The 17440-nt window shown below is 46.0% G+C and overlaps 1 protein-coding gene across 1 annotated transcript in view; it reads right to left on the bottom strand.

The window, feature by feature from the left end:
- RORA (RAR related orphan receptor A) overlaps positions 1-17440 on the bottom strand; it is an 808637-nt gene that overhangs the window by 289054 nt on the left and 502143 nt on the right. The window lies entirely within an intron of this gene.

The following is a 17440-nucleotide window of genomic DNA, read 5'->3' as shown; positions in this document are numbered from 1 at the left end:
GTGCCTCCCTGGAGCGGAGCAGGAAAGGAAGGCCCGCTCAGCCGAATGTTAAGAAAACAGACAGTGGTCCCTTCCAGGGCCTTGGGAGATCGGAGCCCTTCGCTTCTGCTTTAGTTTGTTTCCTGTTGGATTCTACAAGCTTCAGAGTCGGCCTGTTTGAGTCTGCTTGGCTGTGGGTGGGGAAGCTGCAGGATGAATGAGCTCATTTTTTTTCCAGGCAGTCACTTTATGTAGTCCTGGGTTGTGCCCTTCTGTATGACCGTTTCCAGAAGATGGATGGTTGGGAGCATGGGAAAAGTACTGCGGCAACAGGCAGAGCCTTCAAAAAGTTCATGGAAATGGGCTATATTATGAAAAATTATGCATGGATTTCAACATTCTTTTTTTGGCGCCCAACTACATTTAACTTTCTGTTTTGATTTCAGTGACACAGAAAGCTAGAGAGAGAGAGAGAGACGAGAGAGAGAACTTCCATGTGTGGATTCCCTTCTCCAAATGCCTACAACATGCAAGACATGGCAGGGCCAAAGCTACCATCCAAAACCAAATCCAGGTCTAGGTGCGAGGTAGAGACCCAACTGTTGGAGCCACCATTTGCTGCTTCCTGGAATGTGCCTTGGCAAGAAGCTGGTTCAGGAGCCAGAAGTAGGTGCCAAAGCCAGGTACTTCAACATAAGATGTGGGTATCCGAAGAGGTAACTCATCCACTAGGCCAAACATCTGCCACTCAACCTAATTTCATTTTTCATGAGTTTTCCGATGTACCCTGTACACCCAGGCAAGACAGCATCCATGCATTTGCAACCACTCTCTCATTGCTAGATGCTTACTGTGCACTGCTGCAAAGGCCAAAAGACATGGGGTTGGCAGATGTCCATAAGGACCATAAGGTGGCCATATCACCACTTTATTTTAGGAAAGTATGCTTCCTTCAGCCCCAAGATTATAATCATCTGTTGTTTTTACCCCAAGTGAAGCACTTGGTATGCAATCACTTTGTATCACAGAATCAACTGGAGTTTTATTCACAAAGACTCACTCCCAGCTAGCATCTGCCCTTCCAGCCATGACAAATCTCCTATCTAAAAGCCCTCCCCTAAATGAGGTCCTAAAACATTTTTAATGACTCGTACCAGATAATGTAAGAAAATATTCATCCCTGCTAGTAATAAAAAATGCAAATTAAAGCAACTTTGAAAAGGTAACATTTGAGTCTTGGGAAATAATATCCCAGTGCTGGTCAGGCTGCACTGAAACAGGCAGACTCCAATGCTACAGGCATTGAGTTAAATCAGCATAATTCTTCTCGAAAGAAATATGGCAATTTGTAACAAGAATCATAAAGATGTGCTTACTCTGACCCAGTATTCCTTCTCCTGGGGATTTATTCTAAGGAAATCATCTGACAGAAGCAAAAAGCCACACAAACTGTAGCGCTATCTGGAATGATCAAATTTAAGCTCACACATGCATGCAAGATGCTTGAAGCAGCCCGTTGTTCCCCAATATTGACAATGGAATATTACACAACCATTAAACTCCCAAAGTCAAGGGGTAGAGGGGCACACATTGAGCATCTGGCATCACCAGAGTATTGGAATGTACATCAACATTTTTAATTTTTTTCAAGATTATTTATTTGGAAGGCATAGTGACTATGAAAGAAAGATATCTGTTTATTTCCCACATGAACACAACAGCCAAGACTGGGCTGGGCTAAATCTAAGAGCAGTATCCTCACTGCTGCTGGCCTGTGCTCTGTGGCTGGACAGCTATTGTGGGTGAAATCCTAAGAACAGCCCTGAAACCGAGCAGATGCTCTCAGCTAGGGCAGAAGACCTGTTTGTCCTCCTGGCTCTGTCCCTTAATAGCTGTGTGACTGGAGAACTCACCCTGTCCTGTTTCAACTTCCAATCTATCCAATATAAACTTGCCCTCCCTCCTGTCAAGTAGAAATACCAGCCTCTTCGCTTTGCCTGGGTATCCTAGCGCATTTGTATCCTTGTGTGCCAGATCCCGTGCAAGCGACCACGTGGATATGCCTGCTCCTCAATTCTCGCCACCTCCTACCCTGCATGGGTGCATCCCCGAACTGTATTTCATCCCAATCCTAGGGCTGGCCAACAGGGGATTATCAAGCCAAAGGCTGAAGCAGGGGACCAAGGACAGCTGCCAGCTTGTTTCACGTAAAGACAAAGTTAAACACACAAAAAAAGCTGTGTCTGTTTGCATTTGTATTTGACAAGACAACCTGTGCCCACTTGTACACTCATTACAGAGCTTCTGGAATGATTTCCTTTTGTCTGCTGGAACACAGGCATTTGCAATGAACAGTTTCTGTGCCTGGTTTCATAGGTTTGAAAGGTAAGCACTGGCGAGCATCCTTGCAGCAGGCTTGCTCCGTACTCTGGAGGATCAGGCAGGCCCCACATGTGTGTGTAGCTTGGAGACTCCTGTGCTGTCTTCCCAAGGTCATGGATATCACAGACAAGGAGGAACTTTCATATGCCCCTTTGTAGTGATAAACATTTTATGTAAGGGAACAGGAAAGAATAGTGGGGATTTGAATGTTCCTTGCTAGGAAACGAGGTGTTGAAGAGGCAAAGAGAATTCTAACTGCCAGGATAACCCCATGTATTCTTTTGAACAGATTTCTTGGCAAGTGCTATCCAATGTGCCATGAAGAAACATCAGGGGCTGGTGTATTGGCTCAACTGGCTAATCCTCTAACTCCAAGTGGCGGTATCTCACAAGGGCACTGGTTTATGTCTCAGCTGCTCCACTTACCATCCAGCTCCATGCTTGTGGCCTGGGAAAGCAGTTGAGGACAGCCCAAAGCCTTGGGACCCTGCAACTCATGAGGGAGACCTAGAAGAAGTTCCTGGCTCCTGGTTTCAGAACAGTTCAGTTCTGGCCATTGCAGCCAATTGGGAAGTGAACCAGTAAGTGGAAGATCTTTCTGTCTCTTTCTCACTGCAAATCTGCCTTTCCAATAAAAACAAATAAACCTTACCGAAAAAAGAAAAGAAATAAAGAAATGCCAGGCATTCTGCTATTGTTGCTTAGACTGCTCCAATAGGGCCACCCAGCCACCTCTCTAGCTATGTCTAACACTTCTGCTTCCTTTGTTGCTGGGCTCTCCTTCAGTAGCCTTCATCTGGTCCCTCCAACATGGAACTCTGAAGCTCTCTTGCAGGACTCTTACAAAGTACATTTCTTCGGCTGGGTTCACTCCCACTCGTGTTTCTTCCCTTCCATACCACAGCTTACCAGTGTTCAAAAGACTTCTCTTTCACCATGCTTGCTGCTGTTGTCATTTTCTATTTGGTGACAATATGACAAACTCTACCTCAGCAAGACTGTTCCCACAGAGCAGAGTCTGTGGTCTGTTTGCTCTCCACTCTGTCACCTGCACCTCATATAGGTGTTCAGTAACTACTTCCAAAGTCCTAAGTGAATGGGGGAAATAGGTCCCTGAGAAATTGCTTCACTAAACCTGTCCCATGACTCAAGGTTGCAAGGTACCTGGTGGAATATATGCAAGGCTATGGTTTCATGCCTGAAGGTTTTGTTGGTTAGAGATGTCATTTTCACACACATACACACACACATACACACACCCCATCACTAAGGCTGACACTCAGGCTGCACATGGCCTCCATGGATCCAAGTGTATTCTAGAAGGTTGGTTGACCTGGAACAAGATAATACATCTTTCTATCTCTCCATTTCCCCATTGATCAAAAGCAATGATTTAAGTGTGTCCTTTGGCTTTTGCTTAGCTGGAAAGATAGGTAACAGAAACAAAAATGCCTTAAAATGGTGAATACTGTTCATACTTCTTTCCCACCAACCACAAACCTCCTTAGCAATTCGAGTCTTGATGTTTCCTAGCAAAACATGACGGGAGCAGCCTCTGATGAGAAGCAGCTCACAAAGTAAGAGCAAGCTTGGGCCAAGCTGGGGACACAGTCCAGTGGCAGGTGGGAAGGTAGATACGGGAAGACCAGCCTCTTTCCACTTGGGTCAGTCAGGGAGGATGGGTATTAGAGGGTCGCCCTAACATGGGAATCCTGAGCAGCTGTGGCATGGACAAGGGGGCAACTTCTAATGTCAACTGCCCACCTGCCTTAAGTTCTGTTGCTTTTTGGATGATTCCTGGGGTCTGTTCACCTGGATCTTGTTTTCTGCAGATGCACAAACATATAAGAAGCCATCCCACTCACCTGACTGGCTCCAGCCCTTGTTGGCAGCTGCTGTGCCAGTTAGGTTAAGCTTTCTTGGCGTCTCTGTTCGTGATCACATTCTCAACAGAGAGTTGCAGAGCATGTAATGATCAGAGAGTGAGAAGCAGGTCTTTTTCGGGATGGGTGACTCAAGCACCACTGAGTGGGGTGTGAGCCGAGCCTCCTGGGTGCTCTGTGAGGATATGCGAGACCTTCCATCGGCAGCTCTAAAAATGCAAGGCCATCTCATCTTACAAATGAGGAGCAGAGAGGTTAATAAGCAAATCTACAGCAAGTCATTTAATGCTGTGAAGGTAGAGGTTCATCAAATGAGTTCTAACTGGAAATCTCAGGAGAAATGCGGGAAACCACGTGGGGTTCTCAGAACGGAGGGCCTATTACTGCTCACGCAGCCACTGCTGAGGCCGGGAGCTCAGGGACAAGAGCCCAGCTGAGACAGATGTGGTAGTGACAGGGTTAACAAGCCACAAGTCCCTGTCTCATGTGTTTGCAAAGGTTAGATCTGCACCAAATGCTAAAAGGGATCATGCAGCAGCTACTAACTGGCTTTCCCACTTCATCTGTGGTCAAGACTGAGGAAGGCTGACTATGGACAGCCATCTTTACTGAATGTTCTTTGAGAAAGGTAGAATGGGGACGGCCTGCATTCGTGAACTAAGAATTTCTGTTCTGGGTCCTTTATGGAGGCAGAGCAGGTAAAATCCTTGCTTGTAACGCTTTCATCCTCTGTGAGTGCCAGTTCAAGTCCCAGCTGCTCCAGTTCCAATTCAGCTCCCTGCTAATGTGCCTGGGAAAACAATGGAAGATGGCCCATGTCACTGGATTCCTATTATCCATATGGGAGATCCGAACAGAGTTCCTAGCTACTGACTTTTACCTGGCTCAGGCCTGATCACTGAGGTTATTTGGGAGTGAACCAGTCAGTGCCTTTCACATAAACAAATAACTCTTTCAAAACAACAATTTGCATGCCTATCAGGAAACTGCTTAACTAGCCATTGGATACATGCAATTGTTGTTACTAATTCTGCAGCTCACATTGAACACTTAGAATGGTGAAGTCCAGTGCAAAACACTGAGAATGCCTGACACCTTGATTGTGTACTTCTGTACTTATTTAATTTCTGTTAAAGGCAAGATATTCCTTTCCTCTGGATCACCACTCCAATGGCTGCAACAGCCGGAGCTGAACCATGCTGAGTTTGGAGCTTCAAAGTTAGTTTGGTTCTCTCATAAGGACAGCAGAAACCCACCTACCTGAGCCATCCCCTGCAGCCTCCAAGGATGCACACTGGCAGGAAGCTGAATTGGAAGTGGAGCCTAGACTCCAACCCAGGCACTCTGATACAGGATGTAGAGAGCCCATGTGACGTCACAACCATCATGCAAAATGCCCCTGATGACCTTCACTGCATCCCAGGCTCTGTTTTCTGAATGGCCAGAAGGACACATGAACCAAAAGGTACAGCTGCCCTTCAGCAAGTCTGGTGCTGCAAAAAATCAAGGTGGCATGGGAACTCCAAAGCAAAGAATGCCCATCTGGACAGCCCAGTCAGCTCCCGGGAAACACAGTATTGATAAAAGACTAGGGGTTTGTCAGGCATCAGAAAGACTAATGATTCATTCATTAATGTCCACCAAATACTATGAGGCTCTGAGTGTGCTGGGCACTCTACCAGCTGCAGAAGACAACAGTGGAGGGCAGAACAGCTGAGTCCCTACCCTTGTGGAGGTCACAGAGTAGTGGGAGGTAGGAGGAACAAACAGAATTAACTGCAAGTTTACAGAGGGCTGTGAAAGTCTGTGGGCAGCTAATTCGGTCTTGGGAGGCAAAAGGAGCTGGGTGAGGTGTTGACATTTGAGCTGAGACTAAATGGATGGATGTTCAGCAGTGGACCAGGCCCAGAGGCTGAAGGAGAGGGCAGGCAGAGACGGCGGGATGGAGGGGGATCATCTGCTACATGCATTCATTGCACTGACAATGTGAAGGACCATGTGTCGGCTGACTGCTGAGCGCTCCGGTTTCCAAGTAGGCTCAAGGCCCATGACTGACCTTAAGGAGCAGGCAGACTAGTGGACAGGTGCAGAGTTGAAGAAGTAGATGTGCTGCATTCACAGCTACGTGTGGGGAAGGAGATGGCTGTCTTTCCCTGAAGAGGAAACAGCATATGCAAAGGCCAGGAGAGCAGAGCTCTGGCTCCCCCGGATTGACTGCTGTGGGACAGGGCGAGGTGCTCGAGCTACTGTCTTACTTTTCCTTGCTTAAGAAGGAAACCCTACGCTCTACAATGGCAGAGATGTTGCACCAAGCAGAAGCCGCCCTGGCAAATGCTGACGCGAACATTTTTGCATTGAGCTGGAAGTGGCTGGCCTGGCTTGGCCTATGCCTCCCTCCCCGTTCTCCCCAGGCAGCAGCCACACATCTTTCAGCATCATAGGGCTGATGGCTTAAACAGGGCGCCCTCCCTGCCTCAGCCTAGGTCCGCCGGCCACACTAGCACCATCCAAACCTTTAGGTTGAGGGTCACAGCCCCCTTCCATGAGAAAACCCCCATTCCTCTTAATAACATTTTCCCTCTGCCTGTCTAATTAACTCCGTCACTGTATCTGCAGTCAGATAAAATGCTCATTTCACACCACATTAATTTTTATCAGCCGAACATTAAGCAACACAAAGCTATCTATGCTTGGTTTAATTTACATACTGACAGACCTACAAAGCGTTACCCACAGTGGCTGTGAAGCAAATAAGCAGAACTGGCATCAAACAAGGCTCTTCAGAATGAAATATTGATTTGCCAGGCTGACAGCAAGGAAGCGGTGGAGGGGTGTGCGAGGAGATGTAAGGAGGAAAGGATGATCTTCCCTTGAAGAGTCATTATGGATGAGGGTGCCCAGGCTCTGCCAAATGCCAAGTGGAGCAGTCAGCTGGCGTCCAGCTTGCCGAGGATCAGGTGCTTTCCAGGACCCCATCTCCCATGGGTCACAGGGTTCTCTGATACGGAAATGCTTCATCCTGCCATTGGAGGCTGCCCAAATCTAATGGAAAAATGCTCTTCCATGATAATAGCTATGATTTCAATCTCTCTCTCTCTCTCCTCTCTCTCTCTCTGACACATCTCCTTTCTATAATTTTGCTTTTCTCTAGAAGAGCCTATAGTACCTTATTTCATGATCAACGTCAAGCATCCCCTCCTCCAGGAATTTTCCCTGATCATCTTCCTCCCCCCTAAGTTTGTGTTCTGAGTGCTTAGGACATACACATACGATGTACACTGTGTCTTAATAATACATGCAATGTGTCTCTCTTCCAATGGCTGGGAGGGGATTTGGACTGGATGCAACTAAAAGACTGCGTTAAAAGACTTTAAGAAAAAAAAGGAAGAGTTTTAAAACACTGAATTTCCGCAAACATTACAAAATCTTAAAACCATGAGTATGCATTACTAGGAGTGCTGCCAGGCCTGGGAAGAACCGAAGCAAATGAGGGGTCCTGAAATTTAAGTTTCGTCTGCTTTGAGGCATGTCCACGGCTGACCTCCTGAGTACAGCTTCAGGCTTTTGAAAAACACAGAAAGCAGACATTGAACTGCTTTGGGGGCCACAGTCTGTGGCAGGCATAGCCAAAGTTCTCGGGCAATGTTTGTCTCCATGTATCACAGCAGCCTAGATAATAGAACTGATATGTGGTAGAAGCAAAATAGATGTGTAAACCAAAAAGATGGACAACTCATGCTGGTCAGTCTCTCAACCTGAGAGCTCTTAGCGTTCATGATTCTGCCCAGACGAGTGGTCCTTTCCACTTTGGTGAGCATGACTCACCAAGATGACGTGTTTCACGGTACATTGCCTGGCCCGTAAAGCTGAGATTCTTACCATGTAACTATAGACTGGAGACTGGGAATCTGCATATTAAACAATTACGCCCACTTACGAGCTTGCCATGGGTTTTGTAAGACCACACTTGAATACTGAAAGACCAACGCTCATGTTGAAAGTGGGTGGTTTGGTGCAAAGCAGTGGGAGCTGATGAGAAGGATAATGGAAAGCCATAGTTCCCTCAGGAAGTTGGGTGTGTCTTTAACACAATGTGGCACTATGGTTGAAGGAAGGCTCAGTGTTAGGGGAAAAACATACATTCAGAACTTGGAGATTAAGAAAGCTGAAGGCAGACTTGTCAGCATCTAATAAGCCTCCCGCCTGAGACTTTCAACTTTCAGACATTTTCCACTGGGTCCTCCAAGAGAGAAGGAGAAGATGTCAACTACAGGAGCCAATGCCCATTGTCTTCTCTTCTAAGAATTTCAGTAGGCAGACCCTGGTTAGGTAATGCACAACACCCAGCCAGTCATGTTCTGTTTGTACATGGCTGTCCATGCAAGCAAATTCTGGGCCAGCTACCCTTCCACAGTCACGCAGGCCCAGGCTGGTATATCAGATAGTCCCAGGGTAACCACAGGTATTTCACTTGCAATGCCAGAAGAGCATATTTTCTCTTCTCAGGGATATCTGTGACCCGCAGAAGGCTCAGACCTTCCACCAAGTTCCAAAAGCTAGGATTCTGCCTGCTTGCTTGCTGGGCTTTGGCTTGCTTAGTGGTCACTAGTAGACAGTGATCGCAACAGCCCTGGTATCAGTAAAGTCTTGCTTACTGAGAATCAAACATGTATAGACGTATTTGTGGGATTAAGCCCAAGTTAAAATTATGGGCCCTAAGTACAGGTCTGCTTTACCACAACAAAAGTGTGAACTCAGGAAAATCATGGAACATTCATGCTTTGCTTTCTCCCGACCCTCATCTGTAATATGGAATTAAAACACTAGTATTGCTTCTCACAGATGTGACATGATACCTTTACAAAACTATTTCAAAGCAATGAAACGCAATCAAAACAAACTCAAGGAAATTTTGTATCCTGAAAGAGAGAGCCTCCATGTAAAATTTGTGAATTTGCCTTTTTCTTTTTTTTTTTTTTCTTTTTTTGCCTAGGAGGCATGCCCTAATTGGTCACTAGTTCTGATTAGCTCTAGCTGTCAGAGGAAAAAGTCATGGTTGGGAGATGAACATGATAGAGAAGACATTCTGGAAGGATGAGAGCTGCAGAGGCATTACGTCAAAAAAGCTGTGCAGGAACTCTGCTCGGTCCTTGGATGACTGCTAAGCTATATACTCACGAGGGAGACGTGTAGAGTGCTAAACATAAAAGCAGCAAATGGAAGATCTGTTTTTACACAAAAAGATCATGGCGACAACAGAGCTAGAATCAGAGTCCAGCCATGTTAATTGGTTGCTTAAACATAAATCCTCTTCTAAGGTAACACAATAGACTACAGAGTCTCCACAATACTCACTTATATTTCTTGCTATCCATTCAAGTCACCAGACATGCAAAGAGAGTAAAATCCAACCCATGCTCAACCAAAAGCAAGGAGTCTACAGAAACTACCACCCAAACCATTCCGATAATCCATTTCGCAGGTGAATATTTCAAGGAGCTGAAGGGAATATTTGCTAATAGATGGATGTGGGACCTCAATGAAAAACAGGAATTATAAAAATGTACCAAAAATTAATCCTAGAAATTAACCTAGAAAAGTGAATTCAATGAACAAAACAATAGTGTGCCAACGTATCAGCATGTTGAAGATGGCAAGGGAACACAAACAGATTGAAAATGGAACAAGGAAAAACATCTAATCTGAGGAACAAGGAAGAAAAATTAGGATGAAAAATGAACAGAGCCAGTCCAACATATTTAAGTGAGAAGTAACAAAAGGACAAGGGAGAGAGATAATGGGGAAGAAAACACAGCTGAAGGAGTGGCTGAGAACTTTCTAAATGTGGTGAAAAGCATCAACGTACACACTGAAGAAGCTCAACACAGCCTAAGCTGCAGAAGTGAAAAACAAAAATCACAACAAGTTTCTCTTGTCACCCTACCTGGGGATCAGCATTGCGATATAGCAGATTAAGTCCCACCAGGGATCCTGGTATCTCCTTTGGGTGCTGGGTCGAATCCTGGCTACCCTCCTTCCAAACCAGCTCTCTGTTAATGTGCCTAGGAAAGCAGAGGAAAGCGGCCCAGGTCCTTGGGCCCTTGAATCTGCACAAGGAACCCAAATGGAGTTGCAGGATCCTGGATTTAGCTAGGCCAAGCCCCAGTTACCGCAGCCATTTGGGAAGTGAACCAGCAGGTAAAAAAAGAATCTCTTTCTTCGCTCACTCTTTCTTCTTTCTGTATAATTCTCCCTTTTCAATGAAAGAAATATATTTTTTTTTTTGTAAAATCACCATACTTAAGCACATCATAGCCAATTATCTGAACTCCAAAGTGAAAATCCTAACTTCAGCCAGAGGAAACAAATACCACATTCCTGCAATTTAAGAGATACAACAATATGAATGGCAGTCAGGTTAAAACAAAACCAAAACCCAGTAAAAGCCAGAAGAGAATGCAATGACACCTTAAAGTACAGAAAGAAAAACCCACAACACTATCCACAGGGACCAAGGCCAAGTATAAACAGATTGAGATAAACCTAAGCCTGGGGGTTTCCTTGCCAAGCGAACTCCACTAACAGAAGTGGGACAGGAAGTTCCTCAGTCTGGAGGGAAATAATTCCAAACAGGAGAGTCTGATCTTTGGAGGAAAATGCGAATGACAGGAAACCTTTTTGAAAGCAGCAATTACTAATTTTTCCACCGAGTAGCAGATTTACACCACACAATTATACTTGATTGTACACTAATGACAAATAGCCTCTTTGTCATAGAGCTCAATGCGATCAATATGCTCCCTCCTGCTTCCCTCTTCCATGTCATCCCCAAAAGACGGAGAAAACAGAGTTTTAGCATCTAGCTGTGTCACCACTGACAAGAAGTTAACTCACCTGTGCTTTCGGTCCTCCATTTAGAAAATGAAAATAGGTAGACTAAACAATCCCATAGTTCCTTTTGGCTTGAATATATCAGTTCTATGACTAAACTGGAGCAACAGATTAACAGTACTCTTCATTTAATTTGCACTACTATGTTCTAGATTTTCATGATTGTAGTTAAGGTAATTTAACACATTTAAGGCCAAGGTAACTGAGAAATTCACCTAAGAATGGGGCAGATGTTTGGCCCAGTGGTTAGGGTTAGCTTGGGATGCCCGCATCTCACATCACAGGGCTATTTCAAGTCCCAGTTGCTTTATTTCACATCAGGCTCCCTCCTGCTGTGTACCTGGGAGGCAGCAAGTCTTTCACATGGGAGACTCAGAGTGATTTCCTGGCTTCTGGCTTTGAGATGCCCCAGTCCAGGCTTTTGTGGGAATTTGGAATGGGCGTGAAGGAGTTGTGAACCAGCCATTGGAATAACTCTGTCTGTTCTTCTATTCACCTCTCTTTCCATCTGAGAAGTTGAAAATAAATAACAATTAAAAGAAAACCAAGCAAGAATTAAAGAGCCAGAGTGCTGTCACATAGCCACCATATACTTTTATGCTTAAGCATTCAAAACTATGCAGAGCTAGAAGGGGGCCTTGAACAAGTATATAGAAAATGTATTTTCTGACAAAACTATGGCACCGGGCCCAGTGCAATAGCGTAGTGGTTAAAGTCCTTGCCTTGCACACACTGGGATCCCATATGGTCACCGGTTCTAATCCCAGCGGCCCTGCTTCCCATCCAGCTATCTTCTTGTGGCCTGGGAAAGCAGTCGAGAATGGCCCAAAGCCTTGGGACCTTGTACCCGTGTGGGAGATCCAGAAGAGCTCCTGGCTCCTGGCTTCGGACTGGCTCAGCTCCAGCCATTGCGGCCGCTTGGGGAGTGAACCATCGGACGGAAGATCTTCCTGTCTGTCTCTCCTCCTCTCTGTATATCCGCCTTTCTGATAAAAATAAAATAAACCTTTAAAAACAAAAACTGTGGCACCAAGTTTATTTCTGGTGCACCAAAACAGACTTGCTGCCTCACATGACTTTTTTTCTGAACTTTCTGAAGTGCCTTCACTTACACATCTCAAATCGGGGAAACGAACCAAGTTACAGTAGCTAGAACTGAAAGGTCGAGTGAGAGGTAAGGTGGTTTTACAATCCCACTTATTGGATGTCCTTCCATATTTGTACTGGATGGATGCCGGGTGCCAGTCTCTCAGTCGCCTCAAACACTGAGGAACTACATTAAACCACATCAGGATGTGCTTAACCAAGTGTGAAAGTTCACTGCGCAAGTGCTGCCTGTGTGAGAAGCGAGAGCAGGGAAGCCGCGTCCCCTCAAGGCCTGGGAACAGTTAATTAGACACTCAGTGTGTCCATGCTTCACTGGGAAGGGAGAGCTTAGTGGAACATTCGAAGAGCTTTCTGGTGATCTGCCATACAGTTAGACTCCAGTTAGGCTTGACTCCAAGGCTCAAGGGCCACTGATGGTTAGGGAGAGAGTGCCCTGGGGTAGTCTCACTCAGTTCTGATGCTCTGTGACATTTGAGCTGTGTAGACTCTCCTCCTGCCTCACTGCCTTTGGGACTTTGCTAGAGGAAGCAGGCACGAGGTAGTTCTGGACCTAGCACACTGTGCAACGGCCTCCAGGAGGATCAGGGTCCCAGCTGCCTTGGCGCGTGAGCAGGGGGAAAGGCAGGCAAACACACCAGCTCCCAAACAGCTGCTGTACAGCTCTCCCACAGAGCCACTGCGGAACAGCATGCTGTGTGGAAACAGGCCTCCTTCCAACGTGACGTTAGTGTTATTATTTACAAACATTGGCTGAAATGGAACAAAGGCCTGCCCCCGACAGGAAACGTCAAAGTTAAACACCATTGCTTTAGTAACTAAAGACACAAAACGCTGAAACATTTTCCACCTATTCCCACAGCATTCTGGACGAATTTTTTTCTCCCTCCTACACACACCACTCCAGGTGCAATTTTCCTTTGTTAATTAGCTTCAGCGTTCCAACATCGAGTACACAATGCAGTGTACACATCACTTGTGCTTCTGTATGGCTTGTAGGCGCATGTGAATACTGCCACCTCAGGACCTTTGCACCTGCTGTGATAGGGATCAAACCACTACCAAGCCCGGGGTGCCTTGTGAGTGATACAAAACCTGGCTTGACTGACACACCTCTGTGGATATCAGAGGCAACAGAGTCACCAATGTCCCTATGAGTTCCCTGTGCATCTCTGACAGCAAAATCCCACACATTTCAAAACGGCAACCCAAAACCTCCAGGTTATTGGCTTCTGGGTTGTTAAACAACTGCCCTTCCATTCTTACAATGCAAAAATCATCATCTAATTAGAGCCAGAGTGAAAAGCACCTGGTTCCCATTCCCTGCTTTCTGTTCGGATCTGGCCCATCTCACCATAACCTGGAGTTCACTGCTCAAAGGCAATGTAGACCTAAAGCTGTGCCTTTTCTCTCTCGGTCTTTCTTTTAAGCAAACCTGGGCAAAGGAAAGGGTGGCGACAAGAGACTTCTCTCAGGTAGATTTGTCTAAAAACAAATCACTTCTATCACGTGACACCCTTCCCATGCCTTGCCAGCCACACAAAAGCCTCCTCCAAACACCACGGCAAGCATTGGCATCTACAGTCTAACACCATTTTGGTATGCAGATCCCATGGTGAGATCAGCTGCTCCGAGTCCCACTCATGAGATGTGTGACAGCTCGAGTCAGCAAGTCCTGCTCAGGAGAGAGTAAAGTCATATAGTTCTGCAGATAATTTGAAGGAGCCTTGGGTTGGAGCAGACTGGGGTCTGCCTGTGCTGTCATTCAGGTGCTGCCCAAAAGCTGCCCTGCTCTCTGCACCTCTCTGGATGTCCCCAGGCTGGCTTTCCAGCTCAAGCCACATGCATGGAGTGCTAGGAGTGCTCCGGTTGACTCTGATGACAATGCATGTCTGGGGATGGATATCCCAGAAGCACGAGCCTGATTCTGAACTTGAAGATGTGATGTGACTCTACACAGCAGGCTGTGATGGGCCACAGCAATGACTTGGTCCACAGAGGCTTGCTCCCTCTGAGAATCTTTCAACTAGGAAATGAAACTGCCACCCAAGAAAGCCAGTCACATGCTCCCTTTGCACCCACAAGGAGGACTATTTGCAAAGCCATGAAAGTAAAAACAGCTGGCAGAAATACACAGAAGCAGAAACCCTCCTACACTGCTGCTTGGAATGAAAAACAGGACTGTCAGTACTGGCAAAATACTGGCTGGTACTGTCACACAGCAGGTTAAGCTGCGGACTGTGATGCTAGAATCCCCTAGAAGCGCTTGTTTGAATCTGGCTTCCTGTTTCTTACTTGCTCCCCCCTGCTAATTCACCTGGGAAAGCAGCAGAAAGTGGCCCATGTGCTTGAACTGCTGCCACCTATCCAGGAAACCTGGATGGTGTTCCATGCTCCTGACCCAATCCTGGCATGGCAGTCATTGGAAGTGTGAGCCAGTAGATGGTAACTCTCTCTCCCTCTCTCTCTGTCCCTTTTTCTTTCTCTCTGTCTTCCAAACATATAAATCCTTTTTCTTTTCAAGTGGCAGTTCCTCCATAAATAAACATAAAGTTATGATATAGAACAGGTAAAAAACACATAGACCAACATCTCGCTAGCAGCTGTAGAGGGGTTTGGAAAGGAGGCATGTCTCCATATATCTATGGATTTCTTTTGGGGTGATGAAAACATTCTGGAACTAGATAGCCAAAATGGTCTTATAACTTAATGAGCCATATCACTAGATAGCCATAATGGTCTTATAACTTAATAAGCATAATGAATTCTATGAACTGTTTTGCTTCAAAATGGTGAATTTTATGCCACATGTACTAGAGCAGGAGAACAACAACAAAAAAGCCAAGATGGGCAGACCACGACAGGAATGGGCAGTTGGAAGCAAAAGTTCTGGAACCAAAGCAATGTGGAAAACAACCTTCCACAGAGCCTGTCTGTGCTGGGTGTGCCTTTCAAAGACCTGGGGTCTTGGTTTAATTGAGGAATGATTCCTAGCAAGTCCCAGAGAGCTACAGGTTGTCCTCTTACACATGGAAAGCAATGCTATCTCATAGCAGCTCACTGCACATTCTTTCAATACCATGAGTTGTTTTAAAACCATGAAATTAGTTCTGGCAGAGTTTGCAGAAAAACACCCATCATACTGAGTCTGAATGAATTATATAAGACTTGTTGCACTCCAATGAAGGGATGTTAACTCCTCCTGGCCCAGGCAAAGTCCCGGGTGTCTTTTACGGGGTGGGCCACACCCTCTTGCTTTCCAGCTCGGTTAGCACACAGTGATAGGAAGCAGTAGAAACCTGGAAGTGGACGGGGCCATGGAGCAATCACTAGATCCGCCTTCCTCGACTACAGGAGCATGTGGAATTCCCCTTAGCTTTTCCAACAGGTGCCGAGGCACAGGGTTTCACCTAGGCCAAGTGGCTGGACTCAAAGCTGTAATCTGTTTCCAGGAACTAGGCTGATTTCTTGGTGAGCTGGGCTGAAGGCTTCCCATTCACTTAAGCACCTTTGGAAACACTAGGATGGATAGAGCACAGCCCTGCAGAGCCCCATCTGCAGAATGACGGGTCTCATCAACTGAGCTAGAACATTGGCATTAAAAACATACAGGTTTCAAAAGCTTTTGCCTGCTGACAGTCACCATGCCAATGGCTGTACACGGAGAAAATAATGGAATGTACAAGTCCCGAACAATGAATGGAGCACAGTAACTCCTTTTAGTTTACCCCTCTCTTTCTTCCCCAACTCCCATACATATAAGGGGACTTCAGTTTAGGGGGAAGCAGAAAGTAATTTACATTTACATAAACTTTTTGAAGTATTGACATAGATATCTGTGTGCATGGATATGTGTATATACATACATGTATTATATATATATTACCTAGTTTATGTGTATATACCTACAAAAATCTAAGTGTACAGAGAATAAAATGTCAGCATTTACTAAGAAATGAGCAAAGCATTAGAAAACACATTTCTAAAGCTGCTGAAGCTAAGTATCAAGTCCCAGAATCCCATGAAGCCTTAATTTATAAATGGAAAGAATGTACTTCATCATCTGATTGGTACACTGAACTCACTAGGAGCAGGCAGGGAGCACCACGCCACAGGCAAGATGCCCTGAATGCAGCCACATCAGTCATCCACAAGAGGAGAGCCTGGAGGTATAGCAAGAATCAGCACACTGTATCCATCCCGAGAGGCAGCCTGGCAGTCGGGGGCTCCACAGGTTTAGAAGTCGGACAGACACAAGTACAGAAGCCTAGCATTGTTCCTTACTGGCTATGCAATACTGGGCAAGCCATTTCCCCTCTCTGAGTCCTCATTTCCTTCTACAAAGGAACAACGCAACCCAAATTTAAAGTAAGGGTAAGTTTATCTGCCATCCACGGTTACCAGGAGGAGGTCATGTCGGCAGTGCACCTGTTCTTTACGACCATAGGACATGGGCTGGTGATTCACATTCACAGGGAAAATCTTGAGTCATCCAGAGAGGGTTCACAAACAGTGTGTTCTCAGTGACAAGGTGTGTGTTGGGGGACAACTCCCTCCAACAAGACTCCGCATCCGGCTCTGGCTCCTAGGGTCCCGGTACCATTGGTCTTCATGCCCTGCTGCTTGCTCGCACGCTCTCTCTCTCTCCCACCTCCTTGGAACCTCTCCTTTCAGCAGCCTCTTCTAGAAGCTATCAGATCAACTGGTCCATCTAACTTGTGTCAGGGCTTGATAACAGTAAAACAAAGTTTGTGTGGGTTTCAGCAAGGGAGTTGCTATAAACCAGGAGTGACAACTCAGTGAAAGGGATAGGTAGATGAGGAGTTGGCTTGGGGGAAGAGGAGCCTGTGAGCAACATCTCCTTTTTGGCTCAAGGGAAGCACTGCAAAGGCACCCAGGAGCCTGGAGGGTCAAGGTCGGCTGATGCATGGCAACTCCCCTTCTGATGGGGCCGCATTCAGTTCTCTCACTTAGCCAAGGTCTGCACTACTCCTAAACCACTGGGGAGGTGTGTTATCACTAAAGCAAACAGGTTTAGATACCAGTAAAGATTGTCTCATACAAATACAAACAGATCTTTATGTCAGTGCTAAGATCAACAGAGAAGCAGCCACCGGTTTGCCTTTCCTCATTTCCTCACGTAGTCTGGTAAAATTTTATCGACTTAACAATCATTTTATTTGAAAGGCAGAGAGAGAGAG

Source organism: Ochotona princeps, chromosome 6 (assembly GCF_030435755.1).
Source record: "Ochotona princeps isolate mOchPri1 chromosome 6, mOchPri1.hap1, whole genome shotgun sequence".
NCBI lineage: Eukaryota > Metazoa > Chordata > Mammalia > Lagomorpha > Ochotonidae > Ochotona > Ochotona princeps.
Note: the sequence above shows the minus strand (reverse complement) of the source record. Positions and strands in the feature narration are given on the sequence as shown.